Genomic DNA, 22,986 nt, shown 5'->3' with positions numbered 1-22,986 from the left:
CTTTAGAGTTAAGTATTGTTAGCAATCTCAGTTTATCAGGCACTTCCTCAACAATTTCTCTCATTTAATTATTTTGACAATCCAGTAAGGTAAGTGGTTTTAGTCTCCATTTTACAAATGAAGAAATTGAAACCAGAGAGGTTAAGTAACTTTCTTGAGGTAACACAGCTAATAAAGGACAGAGCCAGGACACATTTAGATCTTTTGACTACAAGCCTTTTATATTATATTATAAGTTCATTTTCTAGAGCTCCCAGATGTTCCCCCAAAGAGCCAGAAATCTTAATGCCTTTGAGGAGTTTCCTAAGATGATTCTGATTCTTTTTTTTTTTTTTTAAGGCAGAGTCTCACTCTGTCGCCAGGCTGGAGTGCAGTGGCGCGATCTCGGCTCACTGCAGCCTCCGCCTCCTGGGTTCAAGCGATTCTCCTGCCTCAGCCTCCTGAGTAGCTGGGATTACAGGCATGCGCCACCATACCCACCTAATTTTTGTATTTTTCGTAGAGACGGGGTTTCACCATGTTGGTCAGGATGGTCTCGATCTCCTGACCTTGTGATCTGCCCGCCTCAGCCTCCCAAAGTGCTGGGATTACAGGCGTGAGCCTGGCCAGAATATTCTGATTCTTAAGACCCTTAAGACTGAGCCAAAATGTTACCTCTTTCATGATACTTGTCCTGTGAGAAGTGTTTCCTCGACCTCATTCTTTCTATGACATTTCTATTCTTGATTAGCGCCCGTTCAATTGAGCCCCTATGTTAGGTCATGGGATTTTATAATTTATATATTATGAATGATTATAGTTTTTTTATATCTCCCCTACAAATTTTTTTTTTTGTTGTGAATGAGATAGATTGGTAATGGTACTTTTTCTTTTCCTTTTAAAATTAATTAATTGATAGTTGTTTCTTTTCTTTTCTTTTTTTTTTTTTTTTTTTGAGACAGAGTTTTGCTCTTGTTACCGCAGCTAGAGTGCAATGGCACGATCTCGGCTCGCTGCAACCTCTGCCTCCCGGGTTCAAGTGATTCTCCTGCCTCAGCCTCCGGAGTAGCTTGGATTACAGGCATCTGCCACCACACCAGACTAATTTTGTATTTTTGGCAGAGATGGAGCTTCACTGTATTGGTCAGGCTGGTCTTGAACTCATGACCTCAGGTGATCTGCCTGCCTTGGCCTCCTAAAGTGCTGGGCTTACAGGCGTGAGCCACCGTGCCTGGCCGTTTCATTGGTTTATAAGAACTTATGTGTTAATTGTTGATGTTGTATTATCTCTTCCTGGAGTGAGTATCTTAATGAAGGAAGCTTAGGCACTATAAATGGGCCAGAGGGAGCTATTTTGGGGCAGAGCAAATTATGGCACCTCTGTCACTCCTTGAGGTGGTTGTGGGGAGCTACTGATAGGTTAAGTACTTTTCCTTTCCATTGCTTTAAAAGGACACTGTTCTCTTCCCACTGGTCCATGGGTAGGTGTAGATTAAGCTTTGGGGGCTTGTGTTAATCTTTCTTTGATAAGGATCTTTGCTTTCCTGGACCCTTGTGAAGATCAAATGTAGTAGTGTACAGGTTATGGATGGATGGATAGATGGATGGATATATGAATGGATGGATGGATGGATGGATGGCAGGGTCTCAGTCTGTCACACAGGCTGGAATGCAGTACTGTGATCATGGCTCACTGTAGCCTCAACCTCCTGGGCTCAGGTGATCATCCTACCTCACCCTTCTGAGTAGCTGGGACTACAGGTGCACACCATCACGCTCGGTTAATTTTTTGTATTTTTTTATAGACAGGGGTCTTGCCATGTTGCACAGGCTGGTCTTGAACTCCTGGACTCAAGTGATCCACCTGCTTTGGCCTCCCAAGTGTTGGGATTACAGATGTGAGCCACCACACCTCACAGGGAGGTTATTTTGGACATACAAATAAAGTGTTGTACAGACAGAAGTCTGGGATTGTTTTTTTCTCCCCTAGAGAAGCAATTAACTGTTCTTTCTAAACTAGTTAAAGCACAATTTCCCCCAAACACTATATATGCCCTTTCTTGCTTTTGACAACATAGAAATTCAATTAGAATTTCTCAGTCAAGCACCAGATTCAGTTTTATTTTTTTTCCTCAAAAGCAGTTGTATTATGCCAGGTGCGTTTATATATTTCATTTAACTATCATAACAACTCTGAAAGGGCAGTGTTGTCACTACCTTCTTTTTATTTTGTTTTATTTATTTTTTGAGAGAGGGTCTCACTCTGTTGCCCAGGCTGGAGTACAGTGGCATGCTCACTACCTTCTTTTTATTTTGTTTTATTTATTTTTTGAGAGAGGGTCTCACTCTGTTGCCCAGGCTGGAGTACAGTGGCATGCTCACTACCTTCTTTTTATTTTGTTTTATTTATTTTTTGAGAGAGGGTCTCACTCTGTTGCCCAGGCTGGAGTACAGTGGCGTGCTCACTACCTTCTTTTTATTTTGTTTTATTTATTTTTTGAGAGAGAGTCTCACTCTGTTGCCCAGGCTGGAGTACGGTGGCGTGATCATGGCTCACTGCAGCTTCAGCCTCCTGAGTAACTGGGACTACAGGCATGTACCATAACTCTGGGTTAAAGTTTGTATTTTTTGTAGAGAGAGGGTTTTGCCATGTTGCCCAGGCTGGTCTCAAATTCCTGGGCTCAAGCAATCTGCCCACCTTGGCCTCCCTAAGTGCTAGGATCATAGGCATGAGCCACCATACCTGGCCACTACCTCCATTTTAAAGATGAGTAAACCAAGGGCCAGAAAGTTCAAATAACATAGCCAAAATAGTAAATGGTAGAGTACAGATTTGAATTCACATATTCTGGGTTTGTTTCTTGTTACATTAGACAGACAGAATTATGCTGTGGTAACTTATTGGCCCCAGGATTTCAGTGGTTTAATATAAAAACGATTTGTTGAATTCTTGCTTATGAATTCCAGTGCGGGTCAGGTGACTCTGGAGGGCCGTTGTCCTCCAGGATGTGATGACTAGTGTATTTAGGCTGTTTCAGTCTTATGATGCTGCCATCTCAACATGAGATTTCTAGGGTGCCTTTGTAGATGAGAGAGAGCAGAAGAGTCATATACTAGCTTTTAAATTCTTTTACCTGGGTGGGGCACGGTGCTCATGCCTGTAATCCCAGCACTTTGGGAGGCCAAGGCAGGTGGATCATGAGGTCAGGAGATCGAGACCATCCTGGCTAACATGGTGACACTCCATCTCTACTAAAAATACAAAAAAAAAATTAGCTGGGCATGGTGGTGGGCGCCTGTAGTCCCAGCTACTCGGGAGGCTGAGGCAGGAGAATGGCGTGAACTCGGGAGGCAGAGCTGGCAGTGAGCTGAGATCGCACCACTGCACTCCAGCCTGGATGATAGAGCGAGACTCCATCTCAAAAAAAAAAAAAAAAAAAAAAAAGAAAAAAAAACTTTGACCTGGAAGTGAGACATGTCATTTCTGTTCATAGAACATTGGCCAAAACTGGTCATATGGTGCTAACTACAAGAGAGAAACCATGGAACTGGAAACTGTTGAAGAGCTTTTGGATAGTCAGTGGTATTGAATATCTCTGCCAGACTACTTTACAGCAGATGTTTCCCTAGGGCAATATCTTTACATAGTGCATGTTTCCTTCCAGCTTTACATTAGGACGAGTTTGCTAGTGTGTCTGGACCATGTTTCATACTGAATGCCTTGAGGTCAGGGATTAAATTAATAAATGGGCATATTTTTCAGTTCTATTCAACTAAACATTATTGAACATCTGCAATTCCAGGCCTTGTTTTCTTTCCAATATCTATAGCCTCTATGTTTCTATCTGTCTAGCTAGCTAGCTAGCTATATTATATTTATGTAAATAATAATAACTAGATAGTACTAGATTTTAACTTTTTAGTATAGAATGGTATAGTATAGAATAGTGGTTAAAAGCATAGATTTTAAGGGTCAGAATTCTGGGTCTGCCAATTCCTAGCTTTCTGACCCTGGGCAAGGTTTTTTTTTTTTCTTTTCTTTTTTAATAAAATAGTTTTATTGAGATATAATTCATATATTGTAAAATCCACCCTTATCCACCTTTGAAAGTACACAATTCAGAGGTTTCTAGTATAGTCACAGACTTGTGCAAATATCACATCTATCTAATTTTAGAATATTTTCATCACCCTCAAAATAAACTTTGTACCTATTAGCAGCCACTTCTCATTCTCTCCTCTTCCTAGGCCCTGGCAACCAATAATCTACATTCTTTCTCTATGGATTTGCCTATTTTGGACTTGGGAAAGCTACTTGACCTTTCTGTGCCCCAGTTTTCTCATAAAAAATGTAGGTATGATAATACCTACTCATCAGGTAGTTATAAGTGTGATATGGGAGCAGGGAAAGAGTTAAAGGGCTTAGAATTGTGCCTAACACAAAGTAAATTATATGTGTTTGTTGTTATGCATTTATTATGTTCAATATTATTGTGATCATTTTTTCATTCCTTGTATAGTACCTAGCATAGGACCGGACATATGGTAGGCACATTTATCCAGTTTCCTAGGGGTTCTACTATGTGCCAGGTACTGTTTTAGGGGATCTCAAATATGGATTAAAATACTTCCCCTGTTTGCAAGCTTTTCGCAATCTCATGACAGAGACAGATAAAGAGTATGTAAAGATACTAATAGATAGCTAGATCATACTTTATATTAGGATTAATGCTGTGGTAGAAATAAATACACTGTGATATGGGAGCAAGAAGGAAAGAGGAATACACAAAGTGGCTGAAATGTGCTTCTCATGTATCTTATTTGATTCTCAGGCTAATCCTGTGAAGTGTGGGGCTCCTTAGTCACATTATTACAGATGAGGAAACTAAGACTCAGAGATGTTAAATAGCTGGCACAACATCATCTAGATAGTAAATAGTTGAGCTTAGATTGAACCTGACTCTGATGAAGTGCAAAACCTGTGTTTTTACTCTTCTGATGCTTACAGAAAGAATTTGCTGCTGTTTCTCTGAAATTTCCAAATAAGTCCTACAAAGCAAAAACTGTTTTTGGCTAAAAGAGCTTAAGATTCATTACATATTTTGAAAAATTCAGCCGGGCACGGTGGCTTACGCCTGTAATCCCAGCACTTTGGGAAGCCGAGGTGGGTGGATCATGAGGTCAGGAGATTGAGACCATCCTGGCTAACACAGGTGAAACCCTGTCTCTACTGAAAATATAAAAAATTAGCCGGCCGTAGTGGCGGGTGCCTGTAGTCCCAGCTACTTGGGAGGCTGAGGCAGGAGAACCCAGGAGGCAGAGCTTACAGTGAGCTGAGATTGCACCACTGCACTCCAGCCTGGGCAACAGAGCTAGACTCCATCTCAAAAAAAAAAAAAAAAAGAAAAATAAAGAAAAATTCAGTGCTACTGGAGCTTATTGCTCCCTTTTACCCGAAAGAGGAAAAAAAAAAAAACCTGACAATTGAGAAGGCCCAAGATGTGGCCTTGGTTCTGGGCTGAATGGGCTCTGCACCATTTGGCTTTGTCCGTTGTCTGTGTCTCCAGGCTCCTGATTGGTACCTTTCCTTTTCTGGGCCACGAGGTTCCTTTTGTGGGAAGGGACCTTGGGACTTGAGGGTTTGTGCAGAGCTTCCTGTGAATGAGAAGTGTTCCTGACCTCCTAGCAACAGATGCATTCATCATCTGGCTTCAACTTTTCCATCCCCCCTTTGAGGTTCCATTGGATCTGGTGGTCACAGAGCAGCTTCCATTGAATTCAGCAGCTTGTTTCTGATTACATTAGGCATTATCTATACCGCCTTTTGGCTTATCTCATGAACGGGCTAGTACTGTGGTTATTTTCCACAGAATATCAAAGCTGGGATGGCCTCTAATCCCTGCTTATTTTACAGAGGAAGAAAGCTTAGGCCCAATAAAGTGAAAGTATTAGGTTAGTGCAAAAGTAAGGGCAAAAACTGCAATTACTTTTGCACTAACCTAATACTTACCCAGATCCCACATATTCTGTGGCAGAGGTGAGACTAGGACTTTGATGCCTTGACTCCAGGCCAGTTTTTCTCCCTACGAGGCTCTACTACCTCCTAATTTTCTACTCACATAAGGTCATATGCTCTTTAGAGGACAGAGATTATGCCTTATCTCTTATCCCTCAAAGATATGCCTAATAACCTCTCAGGTTTATTAAATTAGTGGTTATTATCAGGTTTTACATAATGGGGATGTGTTGCCTAGTTGAAAGAGCTAGGTAGGCTTGGATGGGGGATCTTGGCTACGAATAGATGGATCCAAGGTTCCAACTCAGATATTCTGAATCTGAGTTGTCTAGTCTGCTTTCTAGTACACTATGAGTGGATTGGTATGATTTACACGGGGGAGAAACAGACGGAGCAGAGCTCTGGAGGCAGTTGAGTGTTAGCTGCACTTGAAGAGAAGCAATTAGACTAATATGGCCAGAGCATAAGTTGTATTAAGTGAATGGCGCTAAAGGGAAAGCAGTGAGAAATGCTGGAGGAAAAAGGTGAAAAGGGGATCTCTGTACTATGGGCTTTTTAAGGAAAGCCTCCCAGAGTTGGGAGCTTTGAACTAGGCCTGAAGGATGGCCAGGATTTGAATTTACATAGATGGCATAAAATTTGTGGAGGGAAAGTGAACACACACTTCTCTTCCTCTTTACACAAAGTTTAGAAGGCCAAGCACCTGTTCAGTTTGCCTAGAACATTGTTAAGTGCTGGAGAGTGGAGGCTGATAGGTCTTAAAAGCCTAGAATTCTAGATTTGGGGATTTAATTTTTATTTCCATTAATACCACTGATCCCTCTATAAAGTTAGTTGTGGGAACCCTGTACAGCAGTTGGGTATAGAACTGTCTGCCTTTTTGCCCTTTACAAATTGGGGTTTTGTGGTGGATATCTCACTTTGATGTACTTAATATGTGGCGCTTTGGCTATTCTTGAGCAGCTTCAAAGGTCCATGACATGTCATAATTTCCCATTTTTTTGAGGTGAACCTTTGAAAAACATTCACCAAGGCAGTGGTGGATGGGAATTATTTACTTAGCAGGATTTACTTAGTGACTCCCACTTAATAGCAGGATTTGTAACTGTGGGAATTCTTAAGCCATCCTTGGAGATTTGTTAACAAATGATAAGGTTTTTAACAGACTCCCTTCCTAACACACTTTATACTCAAGTTCACAATCAGCCTTGTCCTAAGTTCTGATCCAGCTCTGCTCCTTGACTTGCCTGTGTGATCATGGATAAGCTTCTTTCCCTCTCTGGTCCTTAGTTACTGTATCTGTAATAACAATGATGCTGTACTGGTCTATTAGCTTGTTCTCACACTGCCAATAAAGACATACTGAAACTGAGTAATTTATAGAGGAAAGAGGTTTAATGGACTCACAGTTCCACATGACTGAGGAGCCCTCACAGTCATGGCAGAAGGTGAAGGAGGAGCAAAGTCACGTCTTACATGGCAGCAGGCAAGAGAGCATGTGCAGGGGAACTGCCCTTTATAAAGCCATCATTATGTTTTAATGCAATAAAACATAATGATCAGTGACTACACACATACTGGCTTATTCAACATATATGCACAAACTAGATCCCATTGGTGATCATATTACACTGGCTTTTTGAGTATTTTTCTTCTGTCTTACCCTTCTTTGGTTGTCTTTTCTTATGTCCTCTGCTGCCAGGAGGCTGTACCCCCTGTCATCCTATAGAGCAGGCCACAGACTGAGAGAACTACTGTGGTCTAGTACTATTAGGGCACGCGTGCGTGCACACACACACACCCCTAGTACTCTCAGGGGAAACACACCCACGTACGCACACACCCCTAAACACCCACACACCCCTACCCACCCCTGGTATTCTCAGGGACACACACACACACACACACACACATGCATGCACGCATGCACACATGCACCTACCTGCAGGGCTAGAAGTAGGAGACGTAGCAATTTTGTTTCGACTTGGTGGAAAAACCCCAGGCCTCACCTTTCTGCCAGTTGCAAATGCATAGCTTGCATTTATTTCCACTTGTATTTTATTGTGTATTAAAGATGTTTAAAGGGAGGCTAGAAATGCAAAACAGAGAACTATGTTGTGTAAGACAACTGTCTTTGAATATTTTTTCCTTTTTTATTTGCTCCTTAATTTTGGATATGAGTAATGGTAATAAGCATTCTGAACATTTCATAGCACTTTAAACTTCAGAGCCTTTCCCCCACTTATTTAAAATATTTTAATAAACAATCTAGAGGTGATGCTACTTTTTATTGAGTACTTACTATGTGCTAGACATTGTGCTAAATGGCTTTATTATTTCATTTAACTCTTACATCAGCTGTAAAAATGGTATTATCACCGCTTAAGAGAGATGACACCAAGACCCAAAGAGGTTAAGTAACTATGCCCGAGATTACACAATTAATTATGTGATAGAGCTATGATTTGAACTGAATAGTGTCTGGTCTAACAGCTGATTGTATTATATCTGTGAAGTACAGTTGTCCCTTGGTATACCCAGGGGATTGAATTCCAAGATCCCTTGTGAATACCCAGATCTACACATACCCAAGTCCTGCAGTTAGCCCTGCAGGACCTTGATTATGAAAAGTTGGCCGTTTATATATGCTGGTTTCGCATCCTGTGATCCATATTTGGTCAGGGGGTCAGAGGGAGGCATATAAGTGGATCAGTACATTTCAAACCTGTGATATTATTCAGAGGTCAGTTGTTAATATTGCACGTTCATTTAAAAATGAGTAAACTACCAATAATAACATGGCATGTATATGGTAGACATTATCAGGACCTGAAATTTTTTTTAACTTTTATTTTAGGTTCAGGATTACACACATAGGTTTGTTATATAGGTAAACTCAGGTTTGTTGTACAGATTATTTCATCATCCAGGTATTAAGCCCAGTACCCAATAGTTATTTTTTGGGTCCCCTCCCTCCTCCCAGCCGCTACCGTCTAGTAGGCCTCAGAGTCTATTATTCCCCTCTTTGTAGGACCTGAATTTTGATTATTTAATTTAGAATGGACTTTGTCCCAGATGGGTTTTATTTATTTTTATCTTTAACTGTCTTATTTTTATATCTTAATAAGATGAGCCACTTCACACTTTTTCTTGGATGGATCATAAATAAATTATAAAATGGTCTTACTGGGGAGGCAAAGAAAAATAAGATGTTGGGTCTGTTCCCAAGGACCTAATGGTTGTAAGAAACAAGATATGAACACAATTAGAAGTGCTCCCACTGTATAGTTCGTGGGGAAAAAACAAAAGTCTCTGAGTAGTTCAGACTATAAGTGATTTAGCCAGGAAATATCAGTGTGAGCTATGTTTTAATAGGGAGGATTTTGTTGTGTGTGTGTTTTCTTTTTGAGGGTTGTTAAGTATAATATATGATAATAAAAGATTTGCAACACTCTTCTGTGTGATTTTTAAAAAACCTACAGAATCTTAGAGTCAAGTTTTTTTGTTTGTTTTAGTAGGAACTTAACTCTGAAATGATTATATATGTGAGTGGGGAAAGCAATATATGTGAATGAAGCTTTTTATGAATTTGTCATTTAGCATATCTGTGTTTTCAATGCCTGATTTACTATTAGTACTTATATTTATTGAGTGAGTGAATTTTGGGTCTGAGTCTGAAGGTGCAGAATACTGTTTCATTATTATGTATGTGATATATAATATATTAAATGTGCTATACATTATCACATTAACATAGTATGCTATAGAGGGTTAAAGATGGAGGACGTTTAAAGAATATCTTGTCTGTTCTCTGCTTCTAACTGATGGGGGAACTGAGGCCCAGAAAGTTGAAGTGACTTTTCTAGTAAGTTGTAGAGGAGGACCAGAATCTACTGCTCCTGGCAGCACTAATGATTTCCTGTAATAGATTTCTAATATTTTCACAGGGATTTCATGAGCACAGGCAAAACATACAGAGAAAATATTGTTGAAAGTATTTTGAATCACTGCCTTCTTTAAAGCTAAGGTGAGATATGAGGGTTGTTGTTTTTTTTTTTCTCCTTATTTCACATAAGTACCATGTGCTAACTGATTGCGCCACTGGAGCTCCTTTCTCCTTATTTCTATAGATCTTGTATACCAAGGTTAGATTAGATCAGATTCAGTAGGTTGAACCTCACTTTTGATCCAAGTTTCTTCACAGCCCACATCTAGCAGAGCTTTTCCCCTCAAAGGCCTGGTTAGAAGAAGTGGCCTTTGTTTCTGATGTATAATTTACCTCTTCTTCTTGGTATTTGAGGCTTGTTGGTTTTGATAAATGCCTGTTTTCTATGCGCTGCCTGCAGTTAACATGGAGGTCCTGGTGTGGAACTTCTTAGGAAGTGGTGGGTGAGAGTGAGTGCGTGTGAGAGTGGGCAAGTGGGTTAACAGCCTATGCCTTTAACTTATTTGGTTAATCCATTAACCTAGAGAGCTTGTATAGTCATATTGAATCTATAAATCTCAGTTCCAATAGGGGAAGCTGATGTGAAAAAGGTCCTTTGATCTTGATTTGGTCCAGAAAAGAATGGAAGTCAGTGTCTCAGTGGAGAACGGATTGGAATCAGGCAGTCCTGAATTCAACTCCAGGTCAGTCATTTATCAGCCATGTAACAGTTTCCTTAGTCTGAGACTCAGTTCTCCCATCTATAAAATGGTGAAGTACACCAAGTACTTCACGAAGGGGTTACATTCTTCTCCACGTACCTGCTGGCTTGTTCTCTTTCCTCCTTTAGGTCTTTTCTTAGGTAGCACCTTCTCAGTGAGGCTTTCCTTGACTGTCCTCTTAAAAATTGTAACTTCTGTCCTGGTACTCTCGTCCCTTTGCCCTGCCTTTATTTTTCTCCTATATCACTAATAGTCCTTACTTTTTGCTGTTTGCTAATTGTCTTCCTCTCCATTCATGATAATAACAACAAAATAAAATGATAATGATAATAGCTAGTTTTTATATGTTGGGCATTGTTCTGAACACTTTACATATGTTAGCTCTTATTTAATCCTCATAAAAACCCTGTTAGATAGTACTATTATTATTGTCATTTTACAGATGAAGAAACTGAGTTATAGAGAAGTTTAGTGATTTTCAAAGAACACAAGAAGGTTAGCAGTGGAGCCAGAATCTGAACCTGAGCTTTCTGTCTCCAGAGTCCTTGCTCTTTTTTTTTTTTTCCTTTTTGCAAAACTCCATGACATTTAATTTCCACTTTTGAACTAATCACAATGTTGCTGGCAAAATGGCCATATTATGTGTATGCATCATATTTCTTTTTAAAAGATCTCTTCTAAAAAAAATGGGATACATGTGCAGAACATGCAGATTTGTTACATAGGTATACGTGTGCCATGGTGGTTTGCTGTACCTAGTGACCTGTACTCTAAGTTCCCTTCCCTCACCCCTCACCCCGCAACAGGCCCTGGTGTGTGTCGTTCTCCTCTCTGTGTCCATGTGTTCTCAGTGTTCAGCTCCCACTTATGAGTGAGAACATGCGGTGTTTGGTTTTCTGTTCCTGTGTTAGTTTGCTGAGGATGATGTCTCCCAGGTTCATCCATGTCTCTGCAAAGGAAATGATCTCATTTCTTTTTATGGCTGCATAGTATTCCATGGTATGTATGTACCACATTTTCTTTATCCAGTCTATCATTGATGGCATTTGGGTTGGTTCCATGTCTTTGCTATTGTAAATGGTGCTGCAATAAACATATATGTGCATGTGTCTTTATAGTAGAATGATTTATTTTCCTTTGGGTATATACCCAGTAATGGGATTACTGGGTCAAATGGTATTTCTGGTTCTAGATCCTTGAGGAATCACCATACTGTCTTCCACAATGGTTGAACTGATTTACATTCCCACCAACAGTGTAAAAGCGTTCCTGTTTCTCCACAGCCTCGCCAGCATCTATTGTTTCCTGACTTTTTAATAATTGCCATTCTGACTGGCATGAGGTGGTATCTCATTGTGGTTTTCATTTGCATTTCTTTGATGATCAGTGATGTTGAGCTTTTTTTCATGTTTGTTGGCCACATAAATGTCTTCTTTTGAGAAGCATCTGTTCATATCCTTTGCCCACTTTTTGATGGAGTTGCTTGTTTGTTTCTTGTAAATACGTTTAAGTTCCTTGTAAATTCTGGATATTAGACCTTTATCAGATCAGTAGATTGTAAAACTTTTCTCCCATTCTGTAGGTTGCTTGTTCATTCCGATGATAATTTCTTTTGCTGTGCAGAAGCTCTTTAGTTTAATTAGATCCCATTTGTCAATTTTGGCTTTTGTTGCAATTGCTTTTGCCATTTTTGTCATGAAGTCTTTGCCCATGCCTGTGTCCTGAATGGTATTGCCTAGGTTTTCTTCTAGGATTTTTATGATTTTGGGTTTTACATTTAAGTCTTTAATCCATCTTGAGTTAATTTTTGTATAAGATGTAAGGAAGAGGCCCAGTTTCAGTTTTCTGTGGTCCAGTTTCAGTTTTCTGCATATGGCCAGCCAGTTTTCCCAGCACCATTTACTGAATAGGAGATACTTTCCCCAGTGCTTGTTTTTGTTAACTTTGTTGAAGATCAGATGTTTGTAGATGTGTGGTGTTATTTCTGAGGTCTCTGTTCTGCTCCATTGGTCTCTATGTTTTGGTAGCAGTACCATGCTGTTTTGGTTACTGTAGCCTTGTAGTATAGTTTGAAGTCAGGTAGCATGATGCCTCCAGCTTTGTTCTTTTTGCTTAGGATTGTCTTGGCTATCCAGGGTCTTCTTTGATTCTATATGAAATTTAAAATAGTTTTTTCTAATTCTGTGAAGAATGTCAGTGAATTGTTTGGGAATAGCATTGAATCTATAAATTATTTTGACAGTATGGCCATTTTCATGATACTGATTCTTCCTATCCATGAGCATGGAATGTTTTTCCATTTGTTTGTGTCCTATTTCCTTGACCAGTGGTTTGTAGTTAGCCTTGAAGAGGTCCTTCACATCCCTTGTTAGCTGTATTCCTAGGTATTTTATTCTCTTTGTAGTGATTGTGAATGGGAGTTAATTCATGATTTGGCTTTCTACTTGCCTATTGTTGGTGTAAAGGAATGCTTGTGAGTTTTGCACATTGATTTTATATCCTGAGACTTTGCTGAAGTTGCTTATCAGTTCAAGAAGTTTTTGGGCTGAGATGATGGGGTTTTCTAAATATAAAATCATGTTGTCTTCAAGCAGAGACAACTTGACTTCCTCTCTTCCTATTTGAATATCCTTTATTTCTTTATCTTGTCTGATTGCCCTGGCCAGAACTTCCAATACTATATTGAATAGGAGTGGTGAGAGAGGGCATCCTTGTCTTGTACTGGTTTTCAAAGGGAATGCTTCCAGCTTTTGCCCATTGAGTATGATATTGGTTGTGGGTTTGTCATAAATAGTTCTTATTATTTTGAGATATGTTCCATCAATACCTAGTTTACTGAGAGTTTTTAACATGAAGGGATGTTGAATTTTATCAAAGGCCTTTTCTGCGTCTATTGAGATAATCATGTGGTTTTTGTCTTTGGATCTGTTTATGTGATGGATTATGTTTATTGATTTGCATATGTTGAACCAGCCTTGCATCCCAGGGATGAAGCTGACTTGATCATGGTGGATAAGTTTTTTGATGTGCTGCTGGATTCACTTTGCCAGTATTTTATTGAAGATTTTTGCATCGATGTTCATTGGGGATATTTGGCCTGAAGTTTTCTTTTTTTGTTGTGTCTCTTCCCAGTTTTGGTCTCAGTATGATGATGGCTTCATAAAATGAGACTTCATAAAATGAGTCCCTCCTTTTCAGTTGTTTAGAATAGTTTCAGAAGGAACAGTACCAGCTCCTCTTTGTACTTCTGGTAGAATTCGGCTGTAAATCTATCTGGTCCTGGACTTTTTTTGGTTGATAGGCTATTAATTACTGCCTCATTTTCAGACTTGTTATCAGTCTATTCAGGGATTTGAGTTCTTCCTGGTTTAGTCTTGGGAGGGTATATGTGTCCAGGAATTTATCCATTTCTTCTAGATTTTCTAGTTTATTTGTGTAGAGGTGTTTATAGTACTCTCTGATGGTAGTTTGTATTTCTGTGGGGTCAGTGGTGATATCCCCTTTATCATTTTTTATTTTGTCTATTTGATTCTTCTCTCTTCTTCATTAGTCTAGCTAGCAGTCTATCTATTTTGTTAATTTTTTCAGAAAACCAGCTCCTGGATTTGTTGATTTTTTTTTTTTTGAGGGTTTTTTGTGTCTCTAGCTCCTGCAGTTCTTCTCTGATCTTAGTTATTTCTTGTCTTCTTCTAGCTTTTTTTTTTTCGAGACAGAGTCTTGATCTGTCACCCAGGTTGGAGTGCAGTGGCGCGATCTCGGCTCACTGCAAGCTTCACCTCCCAGGTTCATGCCATTCTCCTGCCTCAGCCTCCTGAGTAGCTGGGACTACAGGCGCCCACCACCACACCCGGCTAATTTTTTGTATTTTTAATAGAGGCGGGGTTTCACCGTGTTAGCCAGGATGGTCTTGATCTCCTGACCTTGTGATCTGCCCGCCTTGGCCTCCCAAAGTGCTGGGATTACAGGCTTAAGCCACCATGCCCGGCCTTCTGCTAGCTTTTGGATTAGTTTGCTGTTGCCTCTCTAGTTCTTTTAATTGTGATGTTAGGGTGTTGATTTGAGATGTTTCTAGCTTTCTGATGTGGGCATTTAGTGCTGTAAATTTCACTCTTAATACTGCTTTAGCTATGTCCCAGAGATTCTGGTACGTTGTCTCTTTGTTCTTATTGGTTTCAAAGAACTTCTTGATTCTGCCTTAATTTCATTATTTACCCAGGAGTCATTCAGGAGCAGGTTGTTCGATTTCCATGAAATTGTGTGGTTTTGAGTGAGTTTCTTAATCCTGAGTTCTATTTGATTGTATTGTGGTCTGAGAGACTGTTTGCTATGATTTCAGTTCTTTTGCTTTTGCTGAGGAGTGTTTTACTTCCAATTAGTGGTTGATTTTAGAATAAGTGCCATGTGGCACTGAGAGGATCGTATATTCTGTTGATTTGGGGTAGAGTTCTGTAGACGTCTACCAGGTCCACTTGATCCAGAGCTAAGTTCAAGTCCTGAATATCCTTGTTAATTTTCTGTCTCATTGATCTGTCTGATACTGACAGTGGGGTGTTAAAGTCTCCCACTATTATTGTGTGGGAGTCTGAGTATCTTTGTAGGTCTCTAAGAACTTGTTTTATGAATTTCGGTGCTCCTGTATTGGATGCATATATATTCAGAATAGTTAGCACTTCTTGTTGAATTGTTCCCTTTGCCATTATGTAATGCCCTTTTTTGTCTTTTTTGATCTTTGTTGGTTTAAAGGCTGTTTTGTCAGAGACTAGGATTGCAACCCCTGCTTTTTTTTTTTTTTTTTTTGCTTTCCATTTGCTTGGTAAATTTTCCTCCATCCCTTTATTTTGAGCCTGTGTGTGTCTTTGCACATAAGATGGGTCTCCTGAATACAGCACACCAATGGGTCTTGCCTCCTTATCCAATTGGCCAGTCTATGTCTTTTAATTGGGGCATTTAGCTCATTTACATTTGAGGTTAATATTGTTATGTGTGAATTTGATCCTGTCATCATGATGCTATTTGGTTATTTTGCATACTAGTTGATGCAGTTTCTTCGTAGTGTCATTTGTCTTTATATTTTGGTGTGTTTTTACAGTGGCTGGTACCGGTTTTTTTTTTCCATATTTAGTGCTTCTTTCAGCAGCTCTTGCAGGGCAGGCCTGGTGGTAATGAAATCCCTCAGCATTTGCTTGTCTGGAAAGGATTTTATTTCTCTTTAGCTTATGAAGCTTAGTTTGGCTGGATATGAAATTCTGGGTTAAGGCTGGGTGCAGTGGCTCATGCCTGTAATCCCAGCACTTTGGGAGGCCGAGATGGGTGGACCTGTGGTCAGGAGTTCGAGACCAGCCTGGATAACATGGTGAAACCCTGTCTTCTACTAAAAATACAAAAATTAGCTGGGTGTGCTGGCAGGCACCTGTAGTCCCAGCTACTTGGGAGGCTGAGGCAGGAGAATCCCTTGAACGCTGGAGGCAGAGGTTGCAGTGAGCTGGGATCGCGCCACTGTACTCCAGCCTGGGTGACAGAGTAAGACTCTGTCTCAAAAAAAAGGAATTCTGGGTTGTAAACTCTTGTCTTTAAGAATGTTGAATATTGGCCCCCAATCTCTTCTGGCTTGAAGAGTTTCTGCTGAGAGTTTCTGCTGAGAAGTCCACTGTTACTCTGATGGGCTTCCCTTTTTAGGTGACCTGGCCTTTCTCTCTGGCTACCCTAACAGTTTTTCCTTCATTGTGACCTTGGAGAATCTGATGATTATATGTCTTGGGGTTGATCTTCTTGTGGAATATCTTAATGGTGTTCTCTGTATTTCCTGAATTTGCATGTTGGCCTCTCTTGCTAGTTTGGGGAAGTTCTCCTGGATAATATCCTGGCGTGTGTTTTCCAGCTTGTTTCCATTCTCTCCATCTCCTGGTACTCCAGTCAACCGTAGGTTTGGTCTTTTTATGAAGTCCCATATTTGTTGGAGGCTTTGTTCTTTCCTTTTCATTCTTTTTTCTCTATTTTTGTCTGCATGTCTTATTTCAATAAAGTGGTCTTCAAACTCTGATATCCTTTCTTCCACTTGGCCGATCCGGCTGTTGATACTTGGGTGTGCCTCACGAAGTTCTTGTACTGTGTTTTTCAGCTCCATCAGGTGGTTTATGTTCGTCTCTAAACTGGTTATCCTAGTTAGCAATTCCTCCAACCTTTTATCAAGGTTCTTAACTTCTTTGCATTGGGTTAGAACATGTTCCTTTTGATCATCATAGTTTTTTATTACCAATCTTCTGAAGCCTACTTCTGTCAATTCGTCCATCTGATCCTCTGTCCAGTTCTGTGCCCTTGATGGAGAGATGTTGCAATCATTTGGAGGAGAAGAGGCACTCTGGCCTTTTGAGTTTTCAACATTTTTTCGTTGATTTCTTCTCATCTTTGTGAGTTTGTCTAGTTTCGGTCTTTGAGGCTGCTGACTCTTGGGTGGGGTTTTTGTGGGAGCCTTTTTTTGTTGTCGTTGATGCTGTTGTTGTTGCTTTCTGCTTGTTCGTTTTTCTTTCAATAATCAGGTCCCTCTTCTGTAGGTAGGGCTGCTGCAGTTTGCCTAGGGTTCACTTCAGGTCCTGTTCATCTGATTCACTCCCATGCCTGGAGATGTCACTCAAGGAGGCTGGAAGAGCAGCCAAGATGGGTGCCTGCTCCTTCTTCTGGGACCTCTGACCTTGAGGGGCACCAGTCTGATGCCAGTAGGATTGCTTCTGTATAGGGTGTTTGACAACCCTGTTGAAGGGTCTCAGGTGGCATGGGGAGCAGCACCTGTTTAATGAAGCACTTTGTCCCTTGGTGGAGAGGGTGTGTTCTGCTGGGGGGAAACCCACTCATCTGGGCTGCGCAGATTCCTCAGAACTACCAGGAGAGGCTAAGCCTGCTGGTCCAAAGAAACTATGGCCACCCCTCCCCACTAGGGGCTGAGGCCCAGGGAGATCCGAATTCCATCCCTGAGCCTCTGGCTGGAATTATTGGAGATCCTGCAGGGAAGCCCCTCTCACTGAAGAAGGATGGGTCAGGGTTAGACCTGAAGTGGCACTCTGCCCACAGACTGCCACACCCTGTGTGTTGGGCTGTGGGACAAGTCTTGGGACCGAGCCATTCAGCCTCCCGGGCTCCAGCAGGGGAAAAACACAGCCTGGAGCTATAGAAATGGGTGCTGCCCTTACCCTGCCCAGGCAGCTTAGCATGTCAGGCAGTTGCGAGTTCCAGTGCTGGCTGCTGCCCCTCCCCAAGGAGCTCAAACGGCTTAGACAGCAGGCAGCCGCAGCCCGTGCTGGTCGCCCCTCCCCCAGAGAGTTCGGTAGGCTTAAGCAGATTCCAGCTGAGAGGCTGTAAGAATCTGTGTGTCCCAGTGGTGTGGGTTCGCTAGTGGGATCTTTTGATCCGTGGGTTGCAAAGTTGTGTGGGAAAAGCACACTTTCCCTGGCTGGGTAGGGTGCTCATTCACTGCCTCCCTTGGCTGGGGGGAAGGGGGTTCCCCTTTCCTGTGCAGCTCTTGGGTGGGCTGCTGTACCGCACTGCTCTTCCTTTTCTTTGTGGGTCACGCCAGCCTTCTAGTCAATTTTGATGAGAGAACCTAGATCCTTGGTGGCCGGTGAAGGATTCACATGCTTATTATGTTTTTTTTCGATGGGAGCCTCCAAACGCCACTGCTTCTAGTCGGCCATCTTGGCCCCCAGAGTCATTGCTCTTAACTGCTGTACTAGTCAGCCTCATTAGACCATAAGCTTTTTGAGGGCAGGGGTGTTTGTTTTGTTCATGGCTATTTCACCAGTATCTGGAGTAGTACCTGGCATGTAGTAAGCAATAAACATTTGTTAAATGAATGAATGCACATCAATAATATGTGAGAAAAAAATTAAATGGAGTTGTTTTGAGTTTTAGTTATTTATTTTTATTATACTTTAAGTTCTAGGGTACATGTGCACAACGTGCAGGTTAGTTACATATGTATACATGTGCCATGTTGGTTTGCTGCACCCATTAACTTGTCATTTACATTAGGTATTTCTCCTAATGCTATCCCTTCCCCATCCCCCCACCCCACAACAGGCCCCAGTGTATGATGTTCCCTGCTCTGTGTCCAAGTGTTCTCATCGTTCAGTTCCCACCTATGAGTGAGAACGTGTGGTGTTTGGTTTTCTGTTTTGAGTTTTAATCATGCCCTCTCTTTTTCTTCTAGAGACCTAGTTGTTGCTCTAGTCCTGTGCTGTTCAATAGCCACATATCAAGTACTTAGTAGCTACATGTGGCTAATAGCTACTATATTGGGCAGCACAGATAGAATAGAATATTTCCATCATTATGGAAAGTTCATCCGGACAGTGTATCTTTTTTTTTTGGGGGGGGTGGGTATGGAGTCTCTCTCTGTGCAGTGGTGCAACCTCCGCCTCCCAGGTTCAAGTGATTTTCCTGCCTCAGCCTCCCAAGTAGCTGGGACTACAGGCGCGCGCCACCACACCTGGCTAATTTTTGTATTTTTACTAGAGACGGAGTTTCACCATGTTGGCCAGGATGGTCTCAATCTCCTGACCTCGTGATCTGCCTGTCTGGGCCTCCCAAAGTGCTGGGATTACAGGTATGAGCCACCGTGCCTGGTGGACAGTAGTTCCTCCTGGTACATAGGCCAGAGGCCAAAACAGAGTGAGGCCTGAGGAAAGAGCAAGTGGTGAGAATGAAAGATAAAAAGGGATGGGATCAAACAGGACTTTCGATGCAGTAATCAAATTTGGACTTTATTTTGAAGCAAGTGTTTTCTGAATTCGGCCATTTTTCAAAAACACGTGAGGAATTTGTTTAAAATTCTGATTCCCAGGTGGCCTGATTTAGTAGTTTTGGTGTTAGACCTAAAACTTTGTGTGTGTGTGTGTGTGTGTGTGTGTGTTACAAGAACATACAGGGCTGGGCGCAGTGGCTCACGCCTGTAATCCCAGCACTTTGGGAGGCCGAGGTGGGTGGATCACGAGTTCAGGAGATCGAGACCATCCTGGTTAACATGGTGAAACCCTGTCTCTACTAAAAATACAAAATATTAGCCGGGCATGGTGGTGGGCGCCTGTAGTCCCAGCTACTCAGGAGGCTGAGGCAGGAGAATGGTGTGAACACGGGAGGCGGAGCTTGCAGTGAGCCGAGATCGCACCACTGCACTCCAGCCTGGGCGACAGAGTGAGACTCTGTCTCAAAAAACCAACCAACCAACCAAACAAACAAAAAAAATAAAATTTACCATCTTAACTATTTTTAAGTATACACTACAGTAGTGTTAACTATATGCACTTTGTTGTGTGATAGATCTCTAGAACTTTTTCATCTTGCAAAACTGAAACTAAAGGTTGGTGCAAAGGTAATTGTAGTTTTCGCCATTGAAAGTATGGTTAAAGCTGCCATTACTTTTGCACCAACCTAATATATCCATTGAACAACAACTCCCCTTTTCACCTTCCACCTTGGTAACCACCATTTTACTTTCTGATTCTAAGAGTTTAACTTCTTTGGATACCTCATGTAAGTGGAATCATGCAGTATTTGTCATTTTGTGAGTAGCTTACTTAGCATAATGTCCTCAAGGTTCATGCATATTGTAGTATACAGCAGGATTTTCTTTTTTAAGAGTGAGTAATATTCCAGCGTGCGTGTGTGGGTGCAGGTTGCGTGTATGCGGGTTGTGTGTATGCATATGTGTATACACCATTTTCTTCATTCATTCATCAGTGGACATTTAGGTTGCTTCCACTTCTTGGCTGTTGTCCATAGTATTGCAGTGAACATGGGTGTGCAAATATCTCTTTGAGATCCTCCTTTAAATTCTTTTGAATGTATATGCAGAAGTGAAATTGCTGGATCGTATGGTTATTATATTTTTAATTTTTTGAGGAACCTCTGTATTGTTTTCCATAGTGGCTACACCATTTTATATTACCACCAAATTTTAAATAAGGGTTCCAATTTCTCTACATCCTCATCAACATTTGCTATTTTCTGTTTTTTTGATAATAGTCATCTTAATGGGTGTGAGGTGGTATCTCGGTGTAGTTTTAAGTTGTATTTCCCTGATAACTAATGATCTTGAACATACCTTCATATGCTTGTTGGTCATTTGTATATCTTTGGAGAAATGCCTGTTCAAGTTCTTTATCCATTTTTAAATTGTATTATTTGTAAAACTCTATGTCTTAAATAGTACCCCTATCCGTCTGATTCGCTCCCATGCCTGGAGATGTCACTCAAGGAGGCTGGAAGAGCACCCCAGGTGATTTCAATGGAGATTGGTGGTGAGTGGGCCAGCAGTGGTGATGGAGAATGAGGAGGCTTGGTTGCTCAAACTGCATTATTCTTGATTGGGTTATTCTTGGCATCACACACTCTTCAGTTTGATTTTATTTATTTATTTATTTATTTATTTTTGAGACGGAGTCTCGCCCTGTCGCCCGGGCTGGAGTGCAGTGGCACGATCTCGGCTCACTGCAAGCTCCACCTCCTGGGTTCACGCCATTCTTCTGCCTCAGCCTCCCGAGTAGCTGGGACTATAGGTGCCCACCACCATGCCCGGCTAATTTTTTGTATTTTCAGCAGAGATGGGGTCAGTTTGATTTTTTTTTTTTTTACGTCTATACCATTAAGCCTCAAATTAGACAGGCAATTCCCTGGGGAGTCTTTACTGAGTCCTGAAATTACCCTCTCTTCCATTTTCTCAGCCTTTAGCTTCTTCTTTTTCTTCTTTTTTTTTTGAGACAGTCTCACTCCATCACCCAGGCTGGAGTTCATTGGCATGATCTTGGCTCACTGCCGCAGCCTCCACCTCCTGGGTTTAAGCGATTCTTATGCCTCAGCCTCCCAAGTAGTAGCTGGGATTACAGGCATGGGCCCCCGCACCTGGCTAATTTTTGTATTTTTTTTTTTTTATAATTATAGCTTTTATTTATTATATCTTCATTCAATCATTTATTCACAATTAGTCTAATTGCATTCTTGATGAATACCTGACTTCAGCAAAGGAGTCAATCCACTAAGCAAAGTTCATTTATTTTTCATGATGTTCTTCTTTTGATCTTGAGTCTTTACTCTCCTGGATTCCTAAGAGAACTGCATTAGCCTCTAGTACAGTTGTATCTGTTGTTGCTCCCAGGAACCTAGACGTAAGTTCAAGATCTCATAGCCGCAACCGGACCCTGGTTCCTTTTCTCCATCCACTTCTGGTCTTCTACATACACAATGAAACTTTCCACCAAAATCTATGTAAAGATCATCCCCCACAATATGAAAGATCCGTCCAATGACCAGTTTATCCTTTGCAGGTCCCATCTGTGTAAGAGGAGAACGTCTCAGCATAGATGCAAAGGATTCCACATTTTTTGGAGAACCCTTCTGCAGAAGCTCCGAGTGCCGCTCCAACGCGCTCGCGAAACCGCCTACGCGCGTCTTAGGCTCCTTGGCATTGGAACTACCACTTTCGGATCCACTCTCAGTGCCTACGCCCCGAAAGGGCCTGGAGAAGAGAAACACTCGCAGAAAATGGCTCTCGGCAGCCACAGCACGGGTCCCACACAGCGCCGCCATGACTTCTTTTCAATTTTTTGTATTTTTAGTAGAGATGGGGTTTCGCCATGTTGGCCAGGCTGGTCTTGAACTCCTGACCTCAAGTAATCTGCCCTCCTCAGCCTCCCAAAGTGCTGGATTACAGGCATGAGCTAACTTCTAAAAGTGTACTTCCTTTTCCATCAAGAGTGCTTTCCTGGTATTGGTGCTCCTAGGAATCTACCTCTCCATTGCTCCCATCCTCCATTTTTTCCCCAATTTTTCTACATCTTCATCACAATAAAACTCTTCCTGGTTCTTTGCCCAAGCCTGCAGACTAAAATGTTCTGGGGCCTCTGCATCAAACAAGGGTGGTTCTGCCAGGTTTTTCTGAGCCCTTCTGTCCTGAGACAAAGGACTTGGCCTAGTATTCAGAATGTCAACCGCTTGGAATGTAACAGTTCCTGATTCAGAGCCTTAGACCTCCCACTGCAATGGCTCAGTGTCTTTGAACTAACCAATAAGCACAGGAGATCTCTTGTCCTTTGAGTAGAAGAGCAGCCTCACTGCCACTCTTTTGGCTGGGACTCTAGGGGCCTGAGGTCATGTTCTGGATTTGTGACCTGCTCTGTGACTTTGAGTGAGTCACTTTGTCTTTGTTTTCCCAGTTGCAAAATGAAGGGCTTAAATTAAATGATCTTTGAGGTCCTACCAAGCTCTAACATTCTTTGGTTCAATTCTGTTAATCATACATGTACATGTATATGTACATACTATACATAATATACATGTCTTGGTGTTCTTGGCTCTTT

General features: G+C 41.4%; 1 protein-coding gene and 1 pseudogene across 11 annotated transcripts in view; one reads left to right on the top strand and one right to left on the bottom strand.

Moving 5' to 3' along the window:
• The window catches only part of FAM168A (family with sequence similarity 168 member A), a 237,012-nt gene that overhangs the window by 120,942 nt on the left and 93,084 nt on the right, over positions 1-22,986 (top strand). The window contains exon 2 of one of the 11 annotated variants that reach the window (XM_063672063.1): positions 10,503-10,624. The exons of the other annotated variants lie outside the window; for them this stretch is intronic. The gene's annotated coding sequence lies outside the window, so the exon portion shown is untranslated. The remainder of the gene's footprint in view (positions 1-10,502; positions 10,625-22,986) is intronic. 11 annotated transcript variants of the gene reach the window in all.
• On the bottom strand, positions 21,569-22,222 carry LOC129008544 (small ribosomal subunit protein bS1m-like; annotated as a pseudogene).

The sequence above is a fragment of the Pongo pygmaeus genome, chromosome 9, assembly GCF_028885625.2.
Source record: "Pongo pygmaeus isolate AG05252 chromosome 9, NHGRI_mPonPyg2-v2.0_pri, whole genome shotgun sequence".
NCBI classification, from domain to species: Eukaryota; Metazoa; Chordata; class Mammalia; order Primates; family Hominidae; genus Pongo; species Pongo pygmaeus.
The sequence above is the reverse complement of the archived record's forward strand: the minus strand, read 5'-3'. Positions and strand labels throughout refer to the sequence as shown.